We start from the raw sequence: 25,768 nt of genomic DNA on the forward strand, positions 1-25,768 counted from the left end.
CATGAACTCATCATGTTTTATGGCTGCATAGTATTCCATGGTGTATATGTGCCACATTTTCTTAATCCAGTCTATCATTGTTGGACATTTGGGTTGGTTCCAAGTCTTTGCTATTGTGAATAGTGCCGCAATAAACATACGTGTGCATGTGTCTTTATAGCAGCATGATTTATAATCCTTTGGGTATATACCCAGTAATGGGATGGCTGGGTCAAATGGTATTTCTAGTTCTAGATCCCTGAGGAATCGCCACACTGACTTCCACAATGGTTGAACTAGTTTACAGTCCCACCAACAGTGTAAAAGTGTTCCTATTTCTCCACATCCTCTCCAGCACCTGTTGTTTCCTGACTTTTGAATGATTGCCATTCTAACTGGTGTGAGATGGTATCTCATTGTGGTTTTGATTTTCATTTCTCTGACGGCCAGTGATGATGAGCATTTTTTCATGTGTTTTTTGGCTGCATAAATGTCTTCTTTTGAGAAGTGTCTGTTCATGTCCTTCGCCCACTTTTTGATGGGGTTGGTTGTTTGTTTTTTTTCTTGTAAATTTGTTTGAGTTCATTGTAGATTCTGGATATTAGCCCTTTGTCAGATGAGTAGGTTGCGAAAATTTTCTCCTACTCTGTAGGTGGCCTGTTCACTCTGATGGTAGTTTCTTTTGCTGTGCAGAAGCTCTTTAGTTTAATTAGATCCCATTTGTCAATTTTGTCTTTTGTTGCCATTGCTTTTGGTGTTTTAGACATGAAGTCCTGGCCCATGCCTATGTCCTGAATGGTATTGCCTAGGTTTTCTTCTAGGGTTTTTATGGTTTTAGGTCTAACATGTAAGTCTTTAATCCATCTTGAATTAATTTTTGTATAAGGTGTAAGGAAGGGATCCAGTTTCAGCTTTCTACATATGGCTAGCCAGTTTTCCCAGCACCATTTATTAAATAGGGAATCCTTTCCCCATTGCTTGTTTTTGTCAGGTTTGGCAAAGATCAGATAGTTGTAGATATGCGGCGTTATTTCTGAGGGCTCTGTTCTGTTCCATTGGTCTATATCTCTGTTTTGGTACCAGTACCATGCTGTTTTGGTTACTGTAGCCTTGTAGTATAGTTTGAAGTCAGGTAGTGTGATGCCTCCAGCTTTGTTCTTTTGGCTTAGGATTGACTTGGCGATGCGGGCTCTTTTTTGGTTCCATATGAACTTTGAAGTAGTTTTTTCCAATTCTGTGAAGAAAGTCATTGGTAGCTTGATGGGGATGGCATTGAATCTTTAAATTACCTTGGGCAGTATGGCCATTTTCACAATATTGATTCTTCCTACCCATGAGCATGGAATGTTCTTCCATTTGTTTGTATCCTCTTTTATTTCCTTGAGCAGTGGTTTGTAGTTCTCCTTGAAGAGGTCCTTCACATCCCTTGTAAATTGGATTCCTAGGTATTTTATTCTCTTTGAAGCAATTGTGAATGGGAGTTCACTCCTGATTTGGCTCTCTGTTTGTCTGTTGCTGGTGTATAAGAATGCTTGTGATTTTTGCACATTGATTTTGTATCCTGAGACTTTGCTGAAGTTGCTTAAGGAGATTTTGGGCTGATACGATGGGGTTTTCTTGATAGATATACAATCATGTCATCTGCAAACAGGGACAATTTGACTTCCTCTTTTCCTACTTGAATATCCTTTATTTCCTTCTCCTGCCTAATTGCCCTGGCCAGAATTTCCAACACTATGTTGAATAGGAGTGGTGAGAGAGGGCATCCCTGTCTTGTGCCAGTTTTCAAAGGGAATGCTTCCAGTTTTTGTCCATTCAGTATGATATTGGCCGTGGGTTTGTCATAGATAGCTCTTATTATTTTGAGTTATGTCCCATCAATACCTAATTTATTGAGAGTTTTTAGCATGAAGGGTTGTTGAATTTCGTCAAAGGCCTTTTCTGCATCTATTGAGATAATGATGTGGTTTTTGTCATTGGTTCTGTTTATATGCTGGATTACATTTATTGATTTGCGTATGTTGAACCAGGCTTGCATCCCAGGGATGAAGCCCACTTGATTATGGTGGATAAGCTTTTTGATGTGTTGCTGGATTCAGTTTGCCGGTATTTTATTGAGGATTTTTGCATCAATGTTCATCAAGGATATTGGTCTAAAATTCTCTTTTTTTGTTGTGTCTCTGCCAGGCTTTGGTATCAGGATGATGCTGGCCTCATAAAATGTGTTAGGGAGGATTCCCTCCTTTTCTATTGATTGGAATAGTTTCAGAAGGAATGGTACCAGCTCCTCCTTGTACCTCTGGTAGAATTCAGCTGTGAATCTATCTGGTCCCGGACTTTTTTGGTTGGTAAGCTATTAATTATTGCCTCAATTTCAGATCCTGTTATTGGTGTATTCAGAGATTCAACTTCTTCCTGGTTTAGTCTTGGGAGGGTGTATGTCTCCAGGAATTTATCCATTTCTTCTAGATTTTCTAGTTTATTTGTGTACAGGTGTTTATAGTATTCTCTGATGGTAGTTTGTATTTCTGTGGGATTGGTGGTGATATCCCCTTTGTCATTTTTTATTGCATCTATTAGATTCTTCTCTCTTTTCTTCTTTATTAGTCTTGCTGGCGGTGTATCAATTTTGTTGATCTTTTCAAAAAACCAGCTCCTGGATTCACTGATTTTTCGAAGGGTTTTTTATGTCTCTATTTCCTTCAGTTCTGCTCTGATCTTAGTTATTTCTTGCCTTCTGCTAGCTTTTGAATGTGTTTGCTCTTGCTTCTCTAGTTCTTTTCATTGTGATGTTAGGGTGTCAATCTTAGATCTTTCCTGCTTTCTCTTGTGGGCATTTAGTGCTATGAATTTCCCTCTACACACTGCTTTGAATGTGTCCCAGAGATTCTGGTATGTTGTGTCTTTGTTCTCATTGGTTTCAAAGAACGTCTTTATTTCTGCCTTCATTTCACTATGTAGGAGCAGGTTGTTCAGTTTCCATGTAGTTGAGCAGTTTTGAGTGAGTTTCTTAATCCTGAGTTCTAGTTTGATTGCAAACTGTGGTCTGAGATACAGTTTGTTATAATTTCTGTTCTTTTACATTTGCTGAGGAGAGCTTTACTTCCAAGTATGTGGTCAATTTTGGAATAGATGTGGTGTGGTGCTGAAAAGAATGTATATTCTGTTGATTTGAGGTGGAGAGTTCTGTAGATATCTATTAGGTCCGCTTGGTGCAGAGCTGTGTTCAATTCCTGGATACCCTTGTTAACTTTCTGTCTCATTGATCTGTCTAATATTGACAGTGGGGTGTTAAAGTCTCCCATTGTTATCGTGTGGGAGTCTAAGTCTCTTTGTACATCACTAAGGACTTGCTTTATGAATCTGGGTGCTCCTGTATTGGGTGCATATATATTTAGGATAATTAGTTCTTGTTGAATTGATCCCTTTACCATTATATAATGGCCTTCTTTGTCTCTTTTAATCTTTGTTGGTTTAAAGTTTGTTTTATCCGAGACTAGGATTGCAATCCCTGCATTTTTTTGTTTTCCATTTGCGTGGTAGATCTTCCTCCATCCTTTTATTTTGAGCCTATGTGTGTCTCTGCACGTGAGATGGGTTTCCTGAATACAGCACACTGATGAGTCTTGACTCTTTATCCAATTTGCCAGTCCGTGCCTTTTAATTGGAGCATTTAGCCCATTTACATTTAAGGTTAGTATTGTTATGTGTGAATTTAATCCTGTCATTATGATGTTAGCTGGTTATTTTGCTTGTTAGTTGATGCAGTTTCTTCCTAGCCTTGATGGTCTTTACAATTTGGCATGTTTTTGCAGTGGCTGGTACTGGTTTTTCCTTTCTATGTTTAGTGCTTCCTTCAGGAGCTCTTTTAGGGCAGGCCTGGTGGTGACAAAATCTCTCAGCATTTGCTTGTCTGTAAAGGATTGTATTTCTCCTTCACTTATGAAGCTTAGTTTGGCTGGATATGAAATTCTGGGTTGAAAATTCTTTTCTTTAAGAATGTTGAATATTGGCCCCCACTCTCTTCTGGCTTGTAGAGTTTCTTCTGAGAGATCAGCTGTTAGTCTGATGGGCTTCCCTTTGGGGGTAACCCCACCTTTCTCTCTGGCTGCCCTTAACATTTTTTCCTTCATTTCAACTTTGGTGAATCTGACAATTATGTGTCTTGGAGTTGCTCTTCTCGAGGAGTATCTTTGTGGCGTTCTCTGTATTTCCTGAATTTGAATGTTGGCCTGCCTTGCTAGATTGGGGAAGTTCTCCTGGATAATATCTGCAGAGTGTTTTCCAACTTGGTTCCATTCTCCCTGTCACTTTCAGGTACACCAATGAGATGTAGATTTGGTCTTTTCACATAGTCCCATATTTCTTGGAGGCTTTTTTCTTTTCTTTTTATTCTTTTTTCTTCTAAATTTCTCTTCTCGCTTCATTTCATTCATTTCGTCTTCCATCGCTGATACCCTTTCTTCCAGTTGATCGCATCATTTACTGAGGCTTGTGCATTCGTCACATAGTTCTCATGCCATGGTTTTTAGCTCCATCAGGTCCTTTAAGCACTTCTCTGCATTGGTTATTCTAGTTATCATTCATCTAATTTTTTTTCAAAGTTTTTAACTTCTTTGCCATTGGTTTGTACTTCCTGCTTTAGCTCGGAGTAATTTGATCTTCTGTAGCCTTCTTCTCTCAACTTGTCAAACTCATTCTCTGTCCAGCTTTGTTCCATTGCTGGTGAGGAGCTGCATTCCTTTGGAGGAGGAGAGGCACTCTGATTTTTAGAGTTTCCTGTTTTTCTGCTCTGTTTTTTCCCCATCTTTGTGGTTTTATCTACCTTTGGTCTTTGATGACAGTGATGTACAGATGGGTTTTTGGTGTGGATGTCCTTTCTGTTTGTTAGTTTTCCTGCTAACAGACAGGACCCTCAGCTGCAGGTCTGTTGGAGTTTTCTGGAGGTCCACTCCAGACCCTATTTGCCTGGGTATCAGCAGCAGTGGCTACAGGACAGCAGATATTGGTGAACCGCAAGTGCTGCTGTCTGATCGTTCGCCTGGAAGATTTGTCTCAGAGGAGTACCCGGCCGTGTGAAGTGTCAGTCTCCCCTACTGGGGGGTGCCTCCCAGTTAGACTACTCAGGGGTTAGGAACCCACTTGAGGAGGCAGTCTGCCCGTTTTCAGATCCCAAGCTGCGTGCTGGGAGAACCACTATTCTCTTCAAAGCTGTCAGACAGGGACATTTAAGTCTGCAGAGGTTATTGCTGTCTTTTGTTTGTCTGTGCCCTGCCCCTAGAGGTGGAGCCTACAGAGGCAGGCAGGCCTCCTTGAGCTGTGGTGGGCTCCACCCAGTTTGAGCTTCCAGGTGACTTTGTTTACCTGCTTAAGCCTGGGCAATAGCGGGCACCCTTCCCCCAGCCTTGCTGCAGCCTTGCAGTTTGATCTCAAACTCCTGTGCTAGCAGTGAGCGAGGCTCTGTGGGTGTAGGACCCTCTGAGCCAGGTGAAGGATATAAGCTCCTGATGTGCCGTGTGTTAAACCCGTTGGAAGAGCACAGTATTAGGGTGGGAGTGACCTGATTTTCCAGGTGCCTTCTGTCACCCCTTTCTTTGACTAGGAAAGGGAATTCCCTGACCCCTTGTGCTTCCCGGGTGAGGTGATGCCTCGCTCTGCTTTGGCTCATGCATGGTGTGCTGCACCCACTGTCCTGCACCCACTGTTGGGCACTCCCCAGTGAGATGAACCCAGTACCTCAGTTGGAAATGCAGAAATCACCCATCTTCTGCGTCGCTCATGCTGGGAGCTGTAGACTGGAGCTCTTCCTATTTGGCCATCTTGGCTCCACCACCTTTTCTGATTTCTGACCATCTTAAGTCTCAGGAACATGAGCAAACTCTTCTGTTGGGATTAAGAAAAAAGATTTCCCTTCAAGACTTGATTTTAGCCTACAGTGAATTTTTATGACCAAGTTATTAATCCCTGATAAATGGGATATATAATGGAAACATTGATAGATTCTTAATGTTAGCTGTGCTGGCAGGCACCTATATATTAGCCTTAATAGTGTCAAATTGTGAAACTAAAGTGATTGAAAACCTACTAACTTACACTTAAGGAATCCCTGCTTCAATAGGTTTTGATATCTCCCTCATTTGAATGATTTTTCAGGCTGTTTTAAAGACTAGTGTGCTGTATTTGTGAGAATGAGAGTTACAATACTATAGGATTTTGTGAACATCATAAACTTAGAACAGCATATTCATTCCTGAATGGCTCAAGACTCAGTGCTTTTTTTTCCTATGTAGGAAATTTACCTGCATAAAAATCTTGAGTTATCCAGCCATAAATTCTATAGCCTGAAGTCTTTCTTCTTTACCTCCCATTTTTATACATTTTATTCATTTTTCTATTGGCTCATTGAACAGCTGAAGGGGATAACAATGTAATTTCATGAACAGTGACCAAAAAGAGAAGAAAATATCCTTGACTTGGGCAGATAAGTGGACTCTTCACACTGTAATATTACAGCTTGAACCCAGACTTTCACTGGCTTGATCTCATTACATAAGCTATTCCCTGCAACTGTCTTCCATTATGGCTTCTTTATGTGACCTGACAGCCCATATACAGATGTAGCAGTAAATACACGCTGCCAATGCTAAACAAAAAAATTCCCTATCATCATGTTTATCAGGATAAATGTGTTGCCAGATACATTCTTCCTGAGTTGATATTAACAGAGCATGGCAAATGTCATCTCTCCTTCCTCAAGGGGTTCTTCTGAAGCCCTCATTTGGCATTTGAAAACATTGAACATTGTTGGATAGACCCAGATGCATTCTCTAACAGAACTTATAGAAACATGGAGAATAGCTTCATCCTATCAAGTATTATATTATTTTAAGGCTATTCGGACATGAGGTAGAAAAATCAAAATACTTTCACCCTGAACCAACTGTTATACACAGCACAACAAGAAAAACCAAATTGGTCATTACAGAAAATTTGGAAATCCCCTGCTTAAGAGCCTTGGGGACATGGGAAGCCATTTGTCACTGATTGTTGTGTTTTTCAAGAACAATTAGAGCAAAATCATATAAACATCATGGATTGAGAAATATAATGCTGGTCCTTATTTCAGATGTATGTGTTTAAAAATCACACACAACAGATATAGAAAATAGCAATAGTACCAGGATGCAAGAAGTATGTTTATGCAGCTCCATTACAAATACTATCCTAAACAGAATTTGCATGGATGGAGTTTTCCCATATCCTTTATAAGCTACTAGGAACAATGCAAGAATTTCAAGTAACCACCCAGCTTTCCATTTTCCATCACTGAAAAGCTTTACTCTTTGCATATAAACTTCTAGCTGTGGCTGACGGCTGTAAGCCCATTATATTTCAACTGTCATCTGGCAGCGGAGATTCAATCCATTGCTTCAATCACAGTGGCCTGTCTTCTCTAGCTCTGGGAATTACACTAAAGTGCATGATTTAAATGTCTTCACTGTCAAATTACTGTTGTTTAGTTCATCAAGATAGGTTTTTAAAACTCATGGGAAAAATATGCCCTAAAAAGTATTGTTTGTTATAGGAAAGAAAAGTATTTCAAAATCAACCGTTGCTCAAAGGTCTCAAATTAGTTTTATTCATAATGCTAGGGTTTCCTAAATGTGAGGTAACAGAATAATAATTACCAAATAAGCCAAATGCTTAATGTGTAAAAGGCCCACTTCAAATATTTTGGTAGGAAAACATAGTGTTTTGAATAATTGGAAGTTTATCGACTCTTTGCCTGTTAGTTCATTGCCCTCCCAAGATCATTTCTCATTCATTTTGTACTACATTTGTTGGGCAAGTGCTCTGCACCAGACATTGTGCAAGGCAGTGGGAACAAGATAAACAAGACAGAGTCTCTGCCTTCTAGGAACTAGTAAAAGTAAGAGAACAGGCTTTGATTTATGACACTGTAAGTCATTATTTCTTTGTCACAAAAAGAAAACACAGCTACCTGACAGTGGGGAACCAGGAAAAAACATGGTGGCCAACTTTGTACAATCATGCCAGGTTTCTTTTAGGTTTCCTTACGCACCACAGCATACATCACCAGAGGATGCCTACAGTTGCTCTCAACCTTTTATTTACCCAGATATGCCTGAGGGGTGTGACATACTTCCATCAGTAATTGCAACTCATTTTGGCAGTAAATTTCAAGGCAGGCAAGTGTGCAGAAATGGGTAATGGGAAAGTATCAGAGGACATAGAAAACTCTGTGTTTGGGAAAGGCCCAGAGCTGGTTTATATTGCGCCCTTCATTTCCCTTAAGAACCACTAAGAGGTCTACCATGCAGAATTAAGCTGTGCAAGTGGGACGAGTTTCCATGTGTGCCCTGTATAATTAAGAAAGGTAATTAAGAAGCTAACTATGAAGCATAAGTATAAATTGATCCACTTACCCTCTCCACTCCAGGGAACCCATGCTTTCTATTTGAGAAAAGCAGATTCCCTCTTATCTCCTCATATGACTCTTCTACATAAGTTTTTTGGCTCTAATATTTTCCTGGGCTTTACTAAGAACAATGCAGACAATTTTCAGATTTGGGATTTGGGAATTCTTATTCCACTTCTGGAAGCACTCCCGCAGAATATCTGACAAAGCCCAGAAGTTTACATAAGCTAGATCTCTAGGGCTAGTGAGAGAATAAGACTCACCTAGACATAACTACAAAATGGAAGCTCAAATACATCTGAGTAGACATACAGATGAAGGACTGAAAAAGGTATAGAAGAAGGGGCTGAAGCTATCATAAGTTACTGCATTTAGTTATTAAATTCTCATCTCCCCATTGGGTTGTAGATACAAAAGCAAGGAGAAAAAGAAAGGAGAAATATGAGTGAATTAAAAGCTTCCACAAACGTTGTTGGTTAATAAAAGGGCATTAGGGCTCATTCAGTCATCTCACTGAGGTGCTCCACTGCATCCTTGTGCAGCATTCTTCCTTTCTAATAAACTTTCATTTTTCAAACCCTTACTGTTGTCGGTAAATTCTTTTTACCAACCCACAAGTCGACAACTTTCCAATGCCAGGGCTCTGACGCCTCGCCTGGCATCTTGGTGGCCCATATGGGGACTTTACTGGGATTTGTTCCCTCAGTGGTCTGGTTTTTTGTTTGTTTGTTTTTGTTTGTTTGTTTGTTTGAGATGGAGTCTCTCGCTCTGTCGCCCAGGCTGGAGTGCAGTGGCGCAATCTCGGCTCACTGCAAGCTCCGCCTCCCGGGTTCACGCCCTTCTCCTGCCTCAGCCTCCCCAGTAGCTGGGACCACAGGCACCCACCACCACGCCCGGCTAATTTTTATTATTTTTAGTAAAGACGGGGTTTCACCCTGTTGGTCAGGCTGGGGCTGGTCTCAAACGCCTGACCTCGTGATCCGCCCACTCAGCCTCCCAAAGTGCTGGGATTACAGGCGTGGTGGTCTGGTTCTTTACTCGTGGGAATTGAAGGTCCCTGTCTGAGGCCACTCTTTGGTGGGATCCTGAAACCCTGGAGAAGGGATACCTGTCTGTGGCTGTTCTTAGAGGTGAGAGATTGGCCAGGGTTATTTTCTATTTTCGGACTGCCAGTGAGCCAGCTTGAATACTCTTTGGCAGTTGAGGGTTTTTGGTCGAGGGCACTCCCCGGTGTTACCTGAAGGCCAAGACAAAAGAGCGAATTTGCTATGGCCCGTCAGGGTGGCAAGTCCACTTTCACTTTAATGTTCTATAAACCGTGTCTTGGAAACGAGCAGCAGCGATCTCAACTCTGCACAGACACACTCCACTGGTTGTGGACCCACTTTTGGATTCAATTTAATCACAGGCACCACATCCTAAGCTACGGTGAGTTGCCGTTTACGTTAGGTTTGAGCTGACCACTCATACCAGGGCACACCTGTTCTGGTCATCCAGGCAAGGGCAGCAGGCCCTCTATCCATGATGGGATGCCCCTGAACAGAGTGCACCAAAGGGGAAAGTGAAGTCCAAATTCCTCAGGGACGCCTCACGAATCTTGTAGTCCCTTACCTAAACCTAACATGGGTTCAATTAATTCTTCAATTCATTCCTACTCACCCTTGGGTTGCATTCTTAAAAAATGTTCTTATTCTGACCCACAGACTCTCAAAAAGAAGTGTATAATTTTCATTTGTATTCAGAGGTGCCTTATGTTCTGGTCTTTTGGGCTTTATCCCAAAACCCAAAGTTACATAAAAATTGTCGTGTATGCTTCCAAGGAACTTCCTCTCTCCCCGATTCCGATGTCTTAAATCATCCTTCCTTTTACCTGTCACAGTCTCCTCAGCGGGCTCCTGCTTCACCTACACCCTCTGCATCTGCTCCATCATCCCCCAATCAACTTCCCTGTCCAGTTGCTTTACCCCCCTCACATATTCACACAGGAGTCACATATGCCACTAGTAGTACAGAGTCCTCAGAAAATCCCAAAAATGTTTTGCCTCTCCTCAAGGTGGCAAATGGGCATTTGGGAACAATTCGAGTTCATATCCATTTTCCAATGTCTGATATTTTGCAAATTCAATCCAAACTGGGTTCTTTTGGCCAGGGTCCCTCTAAGATCATTCAAGAATTTTGGGCTTTAACTATTGCCTTCAATTTAACTTGGCAAGACATATTCATAGTATTAATTACCTGCTGTTCCCATGAAGAAAAATCATGCACATGGTCTTTAGCTTGAGCTTGGGCAGACAAAGCTCATGCTTGTAATCCCAGTGATAATAGAGCTGGGGCAGAAGCTGTGCTTGACACAGAACCCAGTTGGCAATACCGGGCCGCCAATGCCTACCCAGAGGCAGGAGCAGACAAGATCAAATAAACTTGCTTGTTGGAAGAAATGAAAAAGGCTATAACAAAATCTGTTAATTTTTCTAGATTACGAGAAGTCACCCAGGAGCCATCTGATAATCCTGCCCTTTTCCAACCCAGACTGGTGGAGGTCATCCATAAATACACAGATTTAGACCCTGAAAGCCCTGAAGGCCAATCCACTCTGGCCATACATTTTATAAGTCAGGTTTCCCCAGATATTAGACAAAAAACCCCCAAATTAGAGCAAGGCCCACAAACTCCCTTTTCTACTTCATTAAATATGGCCTTTAAGGTTTTCCATAACCTGGAAGAAACATCAAAAATTTAAAAAGCTCAATGGGAGGAGGAAAAATGCCGTCACCAGCTAATTACATGGCAACAGTATTGGAACATTCTTTTTTGTTAGCTAGTAACCCCAAGGCTAGACCACATAATACTAACAGAACAAGGGTCTGTCATCACCGCAGAAATCCAGGACACTGGAATAGAGAATGTCCCAAATCTACAGGTTACAAGCTGCCCCAGGGACCCTGTCCTCATTGCAAACAAGAGGATTGTTTGAAGAGTGAGTGTCCCTCTCTCCCTCATGGTGGGGGAGGGGTTGGGGCACCACTTCTTTCTGGGCTGTCGCAGCCACCACCTTGTCAACCTACCCAACAAGGGGGTCCTGCAGAATGAGGACAAGGGTGAAGGCAAGGGCAAGGACAAACACCTCTATCCCTGGATTTTGATTAAGCCTCTGAAAGTCATCCTCTAGATGAGTGATGGGGCTTTGAGGCCATCTAGGCTCCTGTCTTTTCCATCTGTATAAATGAGCCTTTATAGATGAGGTAAATCTGATTGTGGCTTAACAAGAGATAATGTTCTTTATAGATACAGGGTTCAGTTTTAAATGTTTATTATGGCCCAATGTGCCAGTCCTCCATTTTCCTCACCTGTATTGATGGAAAACCCCAATGAGGCTGTTTCACACCACTGCTCCCTTGGGAAATGGACAGTTATTCCTTTACCCACTTCTTTTAGTCCTGCCAAGCTGTCCTGTTCCATTATTAGGTCGTGACTTACTCACAAAATTACAAGCTAAATTACAGCTAAGGCCTCACCTTCTAGCCATATAAATTTTCTTTTTTTTTTTCCCTTTGAGACAGAGTCTCGCTCTGTCACCCAGGCTGGAGTGCAGTGGTGTGATCTCAGCTCACTGCAAGCTCCACCTCCCAGGTTCATGCCATTCTCCTGCCTCAGCCTTTGTATTTTTAGTAGAGACGGGGTTTTACCATGTTAGCCAGGATGGTCTCGATCTCCTGAACTTGTGATCCACCCGCCTCAGCCTCCCAAAGTGCTAGGATTACAGGCATGAGCCAACGCACCTGGCTGCCGTATAAATTTTCAAACAAGCCAAATGGCTGCACACACTTTCCCAAAGTAATCAAGACAGGACCAAAACTTTTACTGATTGGTTTCCAAAAATCACTTGGCTTCTCCCATTCCTTGGGCCTTTGTTCCTTGTTATTCTTCTTTTAATATTCAGTCCCTGCCTTTTTAACACCCTCATTAGATTTATATCTTCCAGATTACAAAGATGCCACCTACAGATGGCTATGCAATCCCAATACCATCCTGCAACGGCAACTTCCACTTACATGGAGCCTCTTGATGGAATCCGGTCTCCCCTCCATGAATGGGGTTTCAAGATCTTCATTCCCTTTACGACAGAGAGCAAGAAGGGAAAAATAAAACCTGTCCCTTCAATATCCCCTTTCAGAAGGAAGTAGCCAGACAAACTCAATGCCCCTCTTAATTGCGGGTGTTTTCTCTTTCTTGAGAACCCAATAGGCAGCAGGTAGACATGGGCATGGTGGGGTATAAAGGGTCAAAGATTTGACCAAAATATTTGTCAGGGGCAAAATGAGGAGAGCAAAAATGACCTGGTAACCATTGAACAGTCCCTGGCGGCAAAAACTCTTTCTCTGAGGAATTTAGAAGGGAGCAAAGACCACTTCATTGGCATCTGGTTTCAGGCCTCTTTCAACTTTTATAAGTAACTAACATTTCTATACATCTCTGGAATGCCATGCTGAAACTCATTTTACAACTGTTAAGCTCCCAGCTTAAGGTGGATAAGTACCCTTAAGGAAAAATCCACGGCGGCACATTCAGTCCTCTCACTGAGGTGCCCCACGCACTCTTCTGCAGCCTTCTTCCTTTCTAATAAACTTTCCCTTTCCAAACCTAATAATAATAATAAAAGGGTATTGAAGAGATGAATTTTGTTCCCTTCCCCTCTCCATATTTCACAGTGGAGCTACATGGAGGGCTGACCGTTTCAGTCATTCTTAATATTTTGAGTTCCCATTGTCTACACAATGACAGCCAATCAACCAGACTATTCAATGGGGACCAGGGGCATGGGAGTCCAAGCCCTGAACCCTGTGTGCCTGCTCTGGTCACATCTCTGCCCTATGTCCATCTGCATCTGGCAAAGCCCAACTTCTGACACCGTGTACCCCCCTCACCACCCGTGCCCATGCTGCTTTCTGCCTCCATGCTTTTGCTTTTGCTGTTCCATCTGATGGTAGCACCTTCTTCGTGCTCCTTGGCCTGGCTGTTTCCCACTTACTCATCAAGGCTAACTACGTGTCATCTTTTCTAGGAAGCACCCCTGTGTTTCCAGGCTGGTTTAAGGCCTCCTTCTTTATTTACCACAGCACCCCAGATACACCTGTGTTTTACCTCTTACCGTATTCATATTAAAATTATCTGTTTGTGCGTTTGTTTCTTCCTCTAGATTTTAAGCTCTTCAAGGCTAATGAGGTGAGTACAATGCCTAGGACATAATAGACTTCAAATAAGTTTTGTTTGTTTACTAATGTGAAAAGCAAATATTGAGGGAAAATTTTGTTTTAATATCTGGGAAAGACTTGTGGGTAAGATCATGTTGAACATAATAATGATATTCTACAGATTTACATTTCTAGACATCACAAAAGTACGAAACCAAATATCAAAACTGGATTTCCAAACTTGTACCCCTCACACCCATGTCTGTTGTCATAAGGAGGAGTGGCATGAACGAGGGATTGAGAGAAGATCTGGAGACTGCTCACTGACATCCCTGCTCCACCAATGCTAACTGAATAGCCCTGAGCAAGTTACTGAGCCACTTTTGCCTCAATTCTTTATTAAAATGGGGGCAATAAGGCCGGGTGTGGTGGCTCAGGCCTGTAATCTCAGCACTTTGGGAGGCCAAGGCAGGAGGATCACTTGAGGTCAGGAGTTCGAGACCCGCCTGGCCAACATGGTGAAACCCTGTCTCTACCAAAACTACAAAAATTAGCCGGGCGTGGTGGTGCACGTCTGTAATTCCAGCTACTCAGGAGTCTGAGGCAAGAGAATCACTTGAACCAGGAAGGCGGAGGTTGCAGTAAGCTGAGATCATGCCACTGCACTCCAGCCTGGATGACAGAGCAAGACTCTGCCTAAAATAAATAAATAAATAAATAAAAATAATAATTAAAAATTAAAAATTAAAATGGGGCAATAATTGAGATATTCTGGAGTTTAAACAAGACAATACATGTAAAACACTCATTAAAGCTTACTACTATCACTATTGCTGCCTTTACTTTTTCTTACCACATTGTTTTCTCTGCATTATTTTCACCCATTGTAGCAACCATCTATTGAGCATTAAAGCACACTGCATAAATGACTACTAACCCTCATAACCCTGTAATAGAGGTGTTGTTAGCTGACACTTTATAGATGATGCCATTGGAGCTCAAAGAGATTAAGTATATTCCCCATAGTCACACCACTAATAATTGATGGAGCCAGGAAATAAACTCAAAGGTGGCCAGTTCCAAGTCCAGTTCTTTTTCACAACACACACCAAGATGCTTTCCAGCTCCCTAGAAAAAATAAAATTGTACGTGTTTTATAAGTTCTATGTTCTCCTAAAATGTGGCTGTATTATTTCAACCAATCTAGAAAATTCTCCTACCCAAATCAACACTTCTCTAACTTCCTAAAGCTTATAGCCATTAAGGAGGCAATAACATACTTAGCTCCACAATAAGAAATGGAAAGAAAAAACAGCAACTATTCCTAGGAAGTAACATGTGAGTGTTCATACGAAAACGTTAATGACAAATATGAAGTTCTTTCATGAGAGCAACTTTAATAGAAAGCATCAAAGGAAAAAGGGAAATTTACAAAGTTATTTTACTGCTAAAGACATAAAAGTGACAGGCATTTTAAAAATACCAAAACAATTGTTTTCATCTCCTTTTTTTTTCTTTTGGATTATTTCTAACGATTTGCTGAAAGCTATGAAAGGAAGTATGCTCAACAGCACACACAGCCATTCATTCCAACTTCTGATCAGGGGATTCACAACTCATAAAGCCCAACCAAGATTTCAGCCTAAGGGTCCCTGACTTGTTGTCAATTACAGATTTTGCAGCAGATACCAATATGGGGAAAGGAAGGTTTAAAAAATATAAAGGAGGCCAATTCAAGCTGTTTCCATAGTTCATAATCTTACTACCTTTGTTACAGACTTTTTTCCTCCTAATTTTAAATGCCCCAGACTTTTCTACATGATCCTCAGGTTAAGAACTAATGACCTGAAATAAATAATATGTACTTCCCATAACCCTTAACAATCATTTCTTTATGATCCGAAATGCAGGATAAAGTTTTCTCTAACCAAAGCTTTCTTGACCACATGTAATGTTCTGTTGAGGCTAAAGAAAGGGAGTATAGCATTGGACTTTGGGGATTATATGACTATTGGTTGTCTTGAAAATGTGAGAGATGCCTGGGGGTTTCCTCTGTTACATATGATGGAATCCATTTCCTCTCACCATGATACTCTCCCTTTCTCTCCTACTTCAGCCCCAGACTCAGACCGCACCTGCTACAGTACCACCATCCATAAGGGATCCGTAACTTACTCTTCTGCACTTGTCCATTCACTATGAATTCTAAGATAAAGCTCTATTTATTCTTTTATTTCACTGGACAAACTGGGCTCATATGCCATTAGAAATTGCTGCAGGCCAGACGCGGTGGCTCATGCCTGTAATTTCACTTTGGAAGGCCAAGGCAGGCAGGTAACTTGAGGTCAGGAGTTCGAGACCAGCCTGGCCAAAATGGTGAAACCCCATCTCTACTAAAAATACAAAAATTAGCCAGGCATGGTGGAAGGCACCTGTAATCCCAGCTACTCAGGAGGCTGAGTCAAGAGAATCATTTGAATCCAGGAGGCGGAGGTTGCAGCGAGCCGGGATCCCACCACTGCACTCCAGCCTGGGTGACAGTGTGAGAGTCCATCTCAAAACAAAACAAAACAAAACAAAACAAAACAAAACAGAACAAAACAAAACAAAAAAGAAAAAGAAAAAAGAAATTGCTGTGAACTTCTTTCCATATGCTCTTCCTTAGAGATTTCAAAGCTATATAGATTGAGAAACTTCTTATCCTTTAAGCTTGTCATGGTGCTTGTTTACTGATCACCACTGAGGGTTATAGCAAAGCTACTGATTCCAAATATAAGACTTTTCATAGGGCACTGCTACCTATCCTTAATTTGACTACCAAAAACTGTGTATCAAGTCACAGTAACTGCATGTCAGGCTGTTGAAAAAAGAATGCTAATCATATGGTGACTCTGGTTGCAGCACAATTTTGCAATCTTGAAGTCATAATAAATAGGGTTGTTCCACTTGTGTTAAGTATTTGTGGCTTTGCTCTGAACCAAAATACAGATGGGCAGGAATGGCAGAAACAATGCAGCCATTTAGTAAGTGAAAAGGCATAAAAGCGTGCGCTAGAATTTTGCATTTTGCTTGTGAAGAACATTTAGATAAAGCATTTACAATGTCACAAAAATAATGCCCCCAATATTTTTAAAATCACAGTTTAGAAAGCTATAGTAGCCTGTCAATGAAAGAAGTAATGAGCAGATGTTTTCCTTATTTCCAAATATATTTAGAATTTTGAGGGAAAGCCACAAAGAGCATTTTTATTATGCACCTGTCATGGTCAACATCTGGCAGCAGCTCTTGCCAATACATCAGTCTCATGAGTTGGTGTCTCCTTCTAGCACACAGAGAGACTGTAAATAAACCCACAGTGCAAAGCACTCCTTTCCTTTTTTGTTTTTTTTCTTTCTTTTCTTTTTTGTTTTGATTTTTCAATAGCAAGAAAGAAGCAGCACAGCAAAACCCAGAAAATGTATATTTGTACCATGTATAGACTATATAGTATCTGTGCCTCTTAAAGAAGAAATGCAAATGCAATTAGAGGCCATAGAATGAGAGGATTTAAAATATTTTTAAGAGAAAATGAGTTGTCTAGGATCTTCCAATCTTCCAGTCATTCTTTAATTTAACAAGTAATTTTTACTAGCTACTAGAAGTACATAGTGTGATAAGACCTATAGCCACACAAATAAAATATGCACAATCCTTGCTCTCATACAAAACAGTGCATGCATTTAAAGAGCTGTTATAAAAGTCTGTAAATGAGAGGTCAAGACCTGCTGCTGATCTTATTTATGAGACTTTCACTTCCTTAAACTGGGAGGAACATTTTCAGGTCCCAACACAGGAAATAAGGAAAACCTTTCTACTCATCATTCCATGGAAAGAGAGATAGATCAAATTCCCTTACAAAGAGCGTTGTTATCATCTAACGCTTTTGTTATTTTTGGAATTTGGATAGGTGGGTCACTGACTGAAGAGCAGAAGTTTGTTTTTGTGAGATAAAAAAATATTTTGTTGGCACACTTGTTATACTGGATTTCCTTGCACAGCAGAGATATTAAGCCACTTTTTCTCGATTATCCAAAATCTGATTTGAAATTTCAAGTAAGTAAAGAGACTAGAATCACTTCAATCAATCATGCTCCCACTTGGGGGAATTTATTTGCACACACCCATGAATACACACACATACACGCACAATTTCTAAATAGCAATTCAGGATGTGTATTAGGACTTAATTTCAAGTGAAGAAGCTCAGTTTGAACTAACTTGGGCAGAAATAGAGACATCATTAACTCACAAAGGAGAGGACAATGGTAGCTGTAACAAGGGGCTCATATACCATCTTTTGCTCTCTCATCACTTCTTCTTTCTGTATGTTGTCTATCACTTAGTTTCTCCTAGGGCAAGTTCTATGCTATTGAATACTTGAATGTTGGCAGCTGGCTCTGGGTTCAGATCAACCTAGATTTACCACCAGAAGGAAGAAATTCTATTTTACCATTCTTGATTCTCTCTTGTCCCAACCTTAGTTTAAAACCTCCCCCAAATGGACAATTCATGTATTTGCCTCTGCCTCATTACTAAAGTCAGGGAGGAAGTGCCACCTAGGAATAAGGGAAGCTCCAATTTAGACCACATGGTGATAGCTATAGTGGGACTCAGAAGGGTGAGAGTGAGAGTTTTTCAAAGGTAGGAAGAGGTGGTCCTCCAAAGATAGAGATGTTACACAGACAAGATAATAAATGTCCTCAGATGTGGCTTTGATACCTTAAAATATTTAATGCTATTGTGTTGTTTTTATCAGAGCTTTATAGTTTCTTTGTACAGTATATCTTCATTTGTCATTAATAAAGGAGTTCTGGTTTTCTTTTACTCTGCTGTTTTAGCACAAAGTAGATTATTTAATTGTAATTGGAAATAGTGGAACCTCATCAGGGTTATTATTAGATACTTTGTATTTTATAACATTTTATGTATGCTTATTTTATCCTGAATAACAATGTTAAAATACATTTCACATTCTTAGCTATCATAGTGATAGTTGTGTAATTACTAAAAAAAAGTGTGCTAATTAAAAACAACATATTAGAGATTTGGGGCATTTCTAACACAGCCTATTTCTTTAAACATTTACAGTGAACCTGGATAAGAAAATGTGTTTCTAATAAATTTAGACAGACCTCTTCTTATCATGCAATTTCTTTCTGTATTGTTACAATCAAAACGTCTTGCTCAAACTGCACCTACTACCATGATTTAGGGGGGAAAACTTACTTATAGATCATTTTAGCTTTCTAAGTGGCAATTCTTATTCAAATTCGAATTAGAATTGACTCAAGTGGGTGAAAATCAGTCCCATTACTTTCTTTTCTACAATGCAGTTCACTCCTGTTTTTTAATACCATGAAGTATTCATTGCTTATTTTCTTCACTTTTATTTCAAGTGGACTCATACACGTAACTTCGAATTTCCCAGATCTACTATTTTTAATTTCATAAAGTCTTGATTAGGTTTTTAAATTTGAGCTTTGTAGCATAAAAATCTACAAGTGGATCAGATAGCTGAATTAATTAAGATTGATTGGCTGATTCAACAATAAAAACAGAAGCCAGATAAAGTGTTGGTGGTTGGGCCAAGCAAATAAAAAATAATCAAATTACCTAGTAGCTGGAATAAAACCCTCGAATTTTGAAAGACTGAAGACTCATGACATAACAAACTCCCATGTAGGGCAAGAGCATCTATTAAAATGTACTACAGTGTGTTCTTTTGGGGCCCAATAAGATATAATATGCCTGCTAGGAAGATCTGGGAGACATGCAATCGCAAATAATAAACCGAAACCTACTACACATTTTGTGGGGATTGTAGGACATTCCAGCATAACTGCAGTGCTTGTGGGTCTCAGAATCATGTATAGCAGAGTTTTCATGAAAACTTCATTAACTGTTTCATAAAATCCAATGTGCATACTACTGGTGGTCATGAGATAATTTTACATGGCACACAAAATATTTTTCTTTTAACATATCTACTTTATTGTAAACATTAAAATTGTGTATTAAAAAATAACATGTCATGCCCACATTTTAATTGATATTTTGTTAAGATTAAAATTGAAGTCGATATTTAAGGCTAAAAAGATATCAATTTGAAGAAAAATATTTGATAGTCATTCTACAAGTATTAAGAAGACGGTCAGCACTGGCTTCTTTGAGAAGGTGAGATTTGAGCAGATTTGGAGAAGTTGAGAGAGAACAAAGTAGGTATCTGGGAAGAGTAGTCCACGTAGGGGGAAGAATTAGGGCAGAAGTCCCAGGCAGGAATGCCTGTTGTGTGGAAGGAACAATAAGGTGGCCAGAGTAGCAGAGAAAAGAAAGAAAGAGGCCAGAGAGAGTATAGGGAACCAGATCATGTAGGGCCTTCTAAGTGGATGACCATACAACTCATCAAACAATCTGCAACACTTATTAGAATAAGATAGGACACATTTAATAATTACACCAAAACAGCATGCATAAACCAGGGCTGTCCCTGAAAACTGGAACACAGGGTCACTCTATCTATAGGACAATGTAGGGACTGTAGCTTTTACTCTGAGTAAAATGGAGAGTCATTGCAGATCTTTTAAAGGATCATCCTTGCTGCTACGATGAGCATAGACTGTAGTAGAGCTCTACTACAGACAGAAGGTGATAATACAGGTGACATGAGCAAGTGACCAAGTCTAGAAAGTGCTGTTCTAACACATGTGACACTATTAATCCTCTCAATTCAGGATAATTCTGTCAGGTTCTGAGAAGAGGTGATACCAGGACAAGTCTAAAGAATTTGTTCCACATCCAAGAAATTGCTGCTCACCTTTTACAGCACTGGACCAGGTTATAGAAACATAAAATTTGAGACCATACACCTGAACTCAGGAAATTCTGCTGGGGAGGTCATTTAAGTGACAGATAACAAGCCTCCAGTGATTATGATCTGGCAGTACCACCATGTTGCTGGAGTGATTTTCCTCCTGAAGTTAGGGGAGAAGGGAGAAGACATTCTGGGAAGACACTGTCAGTTTATCTATTTCAAAGCCATATCCCATTTCATTTCTCCCTTCTAAAGGTTCTGATAAACTGCCCAAAAGAGTGAGACTAGTTTGAAAGCTTAAAAAAGCTTCCTAGGTGATTCTAATATTAACCTGTAGAATGAGAACCACTCAACACAGTGACAGCAAATTGAATTATCAGATACTCTTTGTTTTATATTTGTGTTTCTTATCTTGGAATTAAAAACCCATATGAGATTACACTTCACTGTGAGGCACTAAATATAGAAAAACTGGGTAGAGAATAGGCAAGGAAAATTGGTTGAGTAAAATTTTCAATTGTATAAGAAAATGCAGCCATATACATATAGAGAGAGAGAGAAAGATGTTATAGCCTAAATGTGTCCAAAAAATTCGTGTGTTGGTACCTTAAACCCCAGTGCAACAGTGTTGGGAGGCGAGGCCTAATGGGAAGTGTTTAGGTCATGAGGGCAAACTCTTCATGAATGGGCTAATTCTGCACCACCATCCCCTGGCACAGTGCCTTACAAAATAGGTGGTCATCATAACGGGGTTTGAACTGAGTCCTACTACCTCAGGGGACATTCCTCCTTCCCAACTTGTTCAGGTTCCTAAACCAGTAAGCCTCCATTACCTCTTCCCGCTCCATCTCTAAAGAGGGTGGAAGCAGCCCTCCGGGAGGATTCATTCACTCCCTCTCTCCTTGTTATTTATTTTCCTGCTGTATATATCACCTTTGTTGACAATAGATTATTTTTTATTTTTTAGAAAAAGGGCTTGCAGGAGTGGGTTTGCTCTTTTGCCATGTGAGGAAATAGCATTGTCCCCTTTTGCCTTCCTCCTTCTGCCATATGAGGATGCAGCAAGAAGGCCCTCATCAGATGCTAGTGCCTTGGTCTTAAACTTCCCAGCATCCAGAACTGTGAGAAATACATTTTCATTCTTTATAAATGTCTTCATCTGTGGTATTCTGTTATAGCAGCAAAAAATGAGCTAAGACAAGAAACACAGACAGATAGGGATGTATAGATGAATTAGTCTACTGAGACTGCCATAACAAGATACCATAGATGGGGTGGCCTAAACAACAGACATTTATTTTCTCACCGTTCTGGAACCTAGAAGTCCTAGATCAAGGTACCACCGGGTTGGTTTCTGGTGGAAGGTTCTCTTTCTTGCTTACAGACATCTGACTTCTTGCTGTGTCCTCACAGAGCCTCTTCTTCGTGCACAAGTGAAAAGAAAGAGAGCTCTCTGGTGTCTCTTTCTCTTCTTATAAGGTCACCAGTCCTATCAGATTAAGGCCCCACCCTCACGACCTCATTTAAATTTAATTACTTTGATAAAGTTCCTATCACTACATTCACATTGGGGGTTAGGACTCCAACATATAAATTTTGGGGAACACAATTCTGTTCCTAAAAACATGTCTATACGTCTACATATATAAATATATATATATATAATTTATATTTACATCTATCTACCTTTCCATATAGATATTGAATTTACTGAATTGCTGGTACAGGTGATCCAGTAGTCAAATAAATGTTTTCAATTGTTAGGTCTAAGCTAATTGTTGCAGCTCTTCTGATAGGCAGCAGGCCTGTCACTCTTAAGACAGAATTGATTTCACTTTGGCTGTATTTAATTAACCTGGACTCAGAAAAAATAAATCTTTTGTGTGTGTTTGTCCAAGAGCTAATTTTGGGAAAAGAGCTCTGACTCAGAATGGCTGCCAAATGATACATAGCCTGGGTGTACCTCAGAAGGGAGAGTCAAGCAAAATCCTCATCTGTCTCAGAGGCCTTACCAGTTCTGGACAAGTGTGTGATGTCTAACAGATCCACCAGTAGTAATTCTTGAAAAGGTAAATGCACCTCTCCTTACCTTTCTCTAGCACAAGGAGATAGTTTCAGTGGTCTCTGTCTCAGTCACCAAACCCTCTTCCTGATTACTGTGCTGGATGATGGTACAGCTCATCACCTTTTCCCCAATTTGTGTCTTAGCTCCCAGATTAATTAGTTTACCTTTCACTAGAATGAACTGAAATTTCCACCTTTATACTCTTACTTTAAATTGATCTAAACCCTTTTTCATTTTACATGCTATACCTCTTTATTTCTTCCAAGTGAATCTTACAAATTGAGTATCATTTGCATACTTGAAGGAAGAGTTTCAGCGTCTCTCTTTGTAGCTCTTCTGTCTCATAGAAAACAACGATTCTAAAATGTGTTCATGATAAATCATCCTTTGAAATGAATTCAGAGAATTTTGGGGTTGAAAGGTGCATTAAATGTAGAGTATAAACTCTTCATTTACAGACAAGGAAACTGTGGTCAATAGATCCATGGTCTGCTCAGAATTATCCAGTTAATCAATGTCAGAGCAAAAACTGGAACTCAGGGAACTTAACTGCAAGTCAAAACAATATTATACTAAGAAACAATTATACTGAAATTATTTAGGAGGCAATTATTCACTTCTTGTATTAGAAATCTAGAGACTTATGTTCCATTCCCATTAATATATTACCCTGAGAAATAATACTTTTACATGTTTCTTTATTTGTAAAGTGAAAGAAATAGTCTTCTTAGACACCTAAAAGGCATATAAAGATTCACAGTACAAATATTGTGAACCAGTGATAGTTACAAATGGTATTCTGTGATTTTTTTTGGTATGCATCTCCCAAGAGAGACTCAACAGACACAAACTTTATATTATACATTTGTAAAATGGAATGCACTGTCAAACAAATAGAAAAGTCATTCAGACAAATAGTAATGCAGGACATACTAATAGATGATATCCTGGCCAAAAAAGCCAATTTATAAGTAAATGCTTATAGAAATTGAGGTATCAGTGGATTTAAGTCTCTAATTTTGTGATCTGATTATTGTAAATGAGTAACATGAAAATAGTGATGATAATATGGAGATGGAAATAACAAATACTTATATGGTACAATATGACAGGTACCATTTCAAGCATTTTACACTTGTTAGGCCCTCAGAAAAGTCATATGATACAGGTACCAGATATCGTTATTGGCCTTTTTTTTTAACTTTTTCTATAAAAGGCTTAGGGGTGATAGAGGGCAAGTTGAATTTTATGAGATCAATGAAAAAGAGAAAGGCTAAGAGGAGTAGCCTTAAGGAGGAAGCCTATCTTTGGTATATGTAAGAGTAGGGACTCTTGGCCACGTGGGAACAAAACCCAGCTCAAACTGACTTAATAAAAATGGAAATTTGTTGGCTTATATAATCCAAAACCTAGATCCAGGGGCTCAAATTATGTCTTCAGCACTTGGTCTCTCTCCATCTTATGGGTCTATTTTTCTCTATGATAGTTTCATTCATGCCAGCTCTTCTTAGAGGTTTAAAGAGAGTCAACCACAGGCTTCGATTGTGTCACTTTAGCAATTCCACCAACTACAGAATTTGTTTATTCCTATCATCAAAATACTATTATCCTGTTGGAGTCTCACTGGAGCAAACTGGATCTCTTGCCAATCACTGTGGCCACGGACCTTGAATATAATTCAACAGAACTGGATCACATGCCTAAATCCTAATGCTAGCCCTCCTCCAAAGAAAAATCCGTTTCTGCTATTAATGAAGAGAGAATAACACTACAAAGCAAAAGCCAAAGTTGCCCACCACAGCATAGAAAGAGGTGTATAAATAAGCAGAATGAGATAGAAATTATAAAATATGAGTGAGGGGAGATCAGGTCAAAATGTTAGGTTAGGAGGTGTAGAAAGCATGTAAGAGGAAAAAGGAAAAATTGCAGTATTGTATAAAGGGTGTTCTTGCCATGACAGATGTTAAAAAGTCATAGTGAGGTTTAAGAGAAATGTTATGACTTTTATCCTGAATTGGGCTTTGCACTGATTCCTGGCTCTACGGAAAGTAAAACACTACATTCTATTGGCTTCTGCATTAAATAAGCTAATAGAATGTAGCCTGCACTCCCAAATTCAACCCAAAGCAACTACCAAACCATCTGTGAAATATACTGTTAGGCAGTAACTGATTCATGAAAAAGACAGATTCATAACCAACTATAATTCAAAATAGAACATGAGCCAGGCACAGTGGTCAACACATGTAATCCTAGAACTTTGAGAGGCTAAAGTGGGAAGATCACTTGAGCCCAGGACCTCGAGACCAGCCTAAGCAACATAGTGGGACGTTGTCTCTACAAAAAATCAAAAAATTAGCCAGGCATAGTAGTGTGCACCTATGGTCCCAGCTACTCTGCGGGCTAACCCAGGAGGATGGTTTGATTACAGGAGTTAGAGGCTGCAGTGAGCCATGTTCCCACCAAGGCACTACAGCCTGAGTGACAGAGCATGACCTTGTCTCAAAAAAAAAAAAAAAAAAAAAAAAGGTCATGTTAAGTACAGTAACAGAAACACTGATGCAGTTCCAAGGTCAGGGAGGGAGGGATTTGGACAGGTAATTAAGAAGGAACAGAAAGTCACAGAGGAAGTCTTCATGGAAGAAGTGGCATCTGAACTAGGCCTTGATGGATAGGGATCATCTTGACAGGAGAGATCATGGGGATGGTGTTTATGGTAAAAGAACAAAGACAAAGAGGATAAAATTGGTGAATAACAGATTCAGAGTAGGATGCCCTAGCTAATCTATTGAAAGAATTATAAAAGATGAGGCTGCAAATGTAGTTGGTGAATCTCTATGGATGACATGCGGGGGATTTCCAATTCTTCAGGCAAAGAGGAACAATTGAAGAAGATCTTCAAGCTTCTGCAGAGGTCATGATCAGAGTTATACTATAGAAAGAATATTTTGGCAGTAGTGTGAAAGATAGATTGGAAGAAATAAGCAAGAAGCAAAGACTCTCACTGGGAGTTTATGAGAAAACTCTGAGTATGATAGAAGTGGAAACAAAGAAAGTAATAAAGGAAAGAAATGAGAAACTGGAAGCAGGAAACATTTTGGAGATATAATTCCTAGCACTTGTCAATAATTGGTTGTGAGAATTGAGAAACAGATAACATTCTTGGGACTGGGTACTTAGGAGAATGATTATGCCATTGATGAAGCAGAAGGGGGTCAGGTTTGTAGGTGGGTGCCTGTTTT

This window comes from Pan paniscus, chromosome 4 (assembly GCF_029289425.2).
Source record: "Pan paniscus chromosome 4, NHGRI_mPanPan1-v2.0_pri, whole genome shotgun sequence".
Classification (NCBI taxonomy): Eukaryota; Metazoa; Chordata; class Mammalia; order Primates; family Hominidae; genus Pan; species Pan paniscus.